The sequence below is a fragment of the Grammomys surdaster genome, unplaced genomic scaffold, assembly GCF_004785775.1.
Source record: "Grammomys surdaster isolate TR1022 unplaced genomic scaffold, NIH_TR_1.0 65, whole genome shotgun sequence".
NCBI lineage: Eukaryota > Metazoa > Chordata > Mammalia > Rodentia > Muridae > Grammomys > Grammomys surdaster.
In genome coordinates this window covers 4399310-4402535 of record NW_021604567.1, presented here as the reverse complement: position 1 = coordinate 4402535, position 3226 = coordinate 4399310, and the positions used below count along the sequence as shown (strand labels likewise).

Here is a 3226-nt window from a genome sequence, read left to right as displayed (position 1 = left end):
GCCTCCTTGAGTCTTCCAGAGCTGCAACCCAAAAGTGGGCACCATATGTGCGCATGCTCCAAGCTTCACCTGTTTCATGGTCGCTCAAAATAGTGGTACCTTAGTGATTATAAGTCTCCAAATAGGTGATAAGCTGGAAAGGAAAATGAGACATTTCCATTTGAATGTGGATTTTCTAGCTTGTTGTCAAAGCTCAGATGTGGTATGACGTCCTTTAAACATTTTGGTGACTCTTTTATATAAGGAATTGTCCCTTTTTGTAGCTTTCAGAGCAATTTTAGGGAGTATAGTCTTAACGCTCTAGAAAAAAAGCTAAAGAAAATGTTTTTTTTTTTTAATTTTTTTTCAATATTCAGCTTCCTTTAATGACCCCCCATCTCCCTTGAAGGGTAGGTGCAGGCAGCTAGGCGACTGGCAAGACATGTTCACTTGAAGATCTTGCCTTGATTGACGGCGTTGCTCATGTGCTAGAAGGCCCCCTCCCGGGAAAAGTACTCTCAAACCAGGGTCTGGGTCTCTTCGCTACCAGGATCCAGTTTCCACCGTGTATATGACTCATAGTCCACCTGCCAAACTGGACTCAGCGGAAAAGCAAGCACTTGGCCTCGGAAGACCCAAACGCCAGAAATGGAGCATTTATTGTTGGTTCCGAAGAAGGTAGCACTAGCAAAGGCATTCTTCCTCAGTTTGTCCAATTGCTGGAACATTCCAATGATGAGGTTGCAACTCACGAAGGTCTGAGTGAGCTCTTCAGGGAAGCATACCACAGGGACCATCCGTCTTTATCAAAGTGCTCCCAAAAATAGGGCAGTGCCACAGCGAGAGTGTCCTCAGTGGAGTATTTACACATAAACTCATCCAACACAAAGGTACTCCTGGGCAGGGGAGCGAAAGGGTCCTTGGCCTTGGGCTCAGCAGCCAATGCCGCTCAAACTCATCCATCTCTTCCTCAGGAGCTGGGGCAGCTGCCTTTTTTTTCCTCTTCCCGCTCATCCTGGGGCTTCTGTTTCTCTTCTCGTGAACCCTTTTCTGTCCGTGGGGTATCCTTTTTAGGTTGGCTATCTGCAAACTTCTTTGCATCAAACAGCGCCATCTTCTCAGACAGCTTCACCTCCCCCAAGATTGCCCTGTACTGGGGCTGGTTAATATAGGAAAGGAACCATCGGTTAGTATTGGGGAAGGCCTGGTGAAAAGAAGGCTCTAAGACCTGTTTATAGAGCCACAATAGGGTGCAGACAACTGTGATATCAGCCAGTGTCACTCGCTCACACACCAGAAAAGTCCGTGTCTTCAAGTGAGAGTCCAGCAGCCTCAGGATTCATTTCACCTCCTCTTTTGCATTTTCAGAGGCCTGTTTGTTGTGGTGCATAATGCCCAAGGTGGGGGGCACCCAGATGCTAGCTGGTGGAACGATGTCACTGTCAGCAAAGCTCACCCACTGCACCACCTTAGCTGCTGCCGCTGGCGTTCTTCCCCGCAGCTCCTCATTGCTTACATAATAGGTGATGGCATTGCTTTCAAACACACAGAATCCGTCATCACCCTCAAATGCTGGAACCTTGCTGGCCGGAAATTTTCAGAGAAATTCAGGGGTGCGTTTGGTTTGGCCAAAGTGTAAGTAGGGTGCTGCGGAGAGCACACGGACCTGAGCCCGCTGCACTGAGCAGCAATGAGGGCCTTGAAGGCCCTCCAGTTTTCAGGGTATGTGTACAGCGTCCCAGCTGTCATGGTGATTCCACAGAGAAAGCGGTTTTTTTGAATTTATCTTCTATTTTCTTAGTACTCTGGTAGCTTTTACATCATTATTGCATTCAATCTTTCAACCTATACTAGGGGTCAGTTGTACTGGCTAGTTTTGTGAGTCAACTTGACACAAGCTGGCATTATCACAGAGAAAGGAGCCTCCCTTGAGGAAATGTCTCCATGAAATCCAGCTGTAAGGCATTTTCTCAATTAGTGATCAAGAGTGGGAGGGCCCATTGTGGGTGGTACCATCCCTGGGCTGGTAGTCCTGGGTTCTATAAGAAAGCAAGCTGAGAAAGCCAGGAGAAGCAAGCCAGTAAGTAACATCCCTCATGGCCTGTACATCAGCTCCTGCCTGCAAGTTCCTGCCCTGTGTGAGTTCCAGTCCTGACTTCCTTTGGTGACGAACAGCAATGTGGAAGTATAAACTGAATAAACCCCTTCCTCCCCAACTTGCTTCTTGATCATGATGTTCTGTACAGGAATAGAAACCCTTTCCTACCCAGATAACATCTTTTGCTGCTGACAGGTCACATGTATTCCATTGCTGTCTTTTCCCCACCTCTCTTTTGATGTCTTCCTACTTCCTCATGGAGCCCTTTCTACTTCTGTGAGCTACATACAGAAATAAGTACATGCATACATACATACATACATATATATACAAACATGTATACATACAAACATACACACATATATGTATACATACATATAAACATACAAACATATATGCAAACATACATACATATATACAAATATGTATACATACAAACATACACACATATATGTATACATACATATAAACATACAAACATATATGCAAACATACATACATATATACAAATATGTATACATACAAACATACAAACATATATGTATACATACGTATAAACATACATACATACAAACATACAAACATACATACATACATATATACAAACATGTATACATACAAACATACACACATATATGTATACATATGTATAAACATACATGCATACAAACATACATACATACATAAAAACACACAGATATACATACATAATTTTAAATCTAGGTTCTCCCAAGAGTGGTTTGTCTTTGCTTGACCTAATTATTTCCAGTTCTGTCAAGTTTCCTAAAAATGCTATTATTTTATTTTTTTTAAATGAGTGAACAAAATTTTCTTGTCTATCTGTGCTACATTTTCTATGTCTATTCATCTGTTGATGGACATTTGTTGATATTATAAACCATGAAGCAATAAACATAAATGAGTGAATATCTCTGTGACATGTTAACTAAGAGTGAACATGTTCAGGTGGACATCCCAGACGGTGTAGGAGGGTCATGTAGCCATTACATTGTTCTGCTCTTGGAGAAGCATCAGCACTGATTTCCACAGTGGCTGAATGAGTTTCCATTCCTACCAGCAGTAAATAAGAGTTCCTCTTTCCCCACATACTTGTCCGTATCTGGAGTCACTTGTCTTGGATACTGGGCT

General features: G+C 42.8%; 1 pseudogene; it reads right to left on the bottom strand.

Annotated features, from left to right (window-relative positions):
• Positions 1-425: 425 nt before the first annotated feature.
• Positions 426-1728, bottom strand: LOC114625186 (annotated as a pseudogene).
• Positions 1729-3226: the final 1498 nt, after the last annotated feature.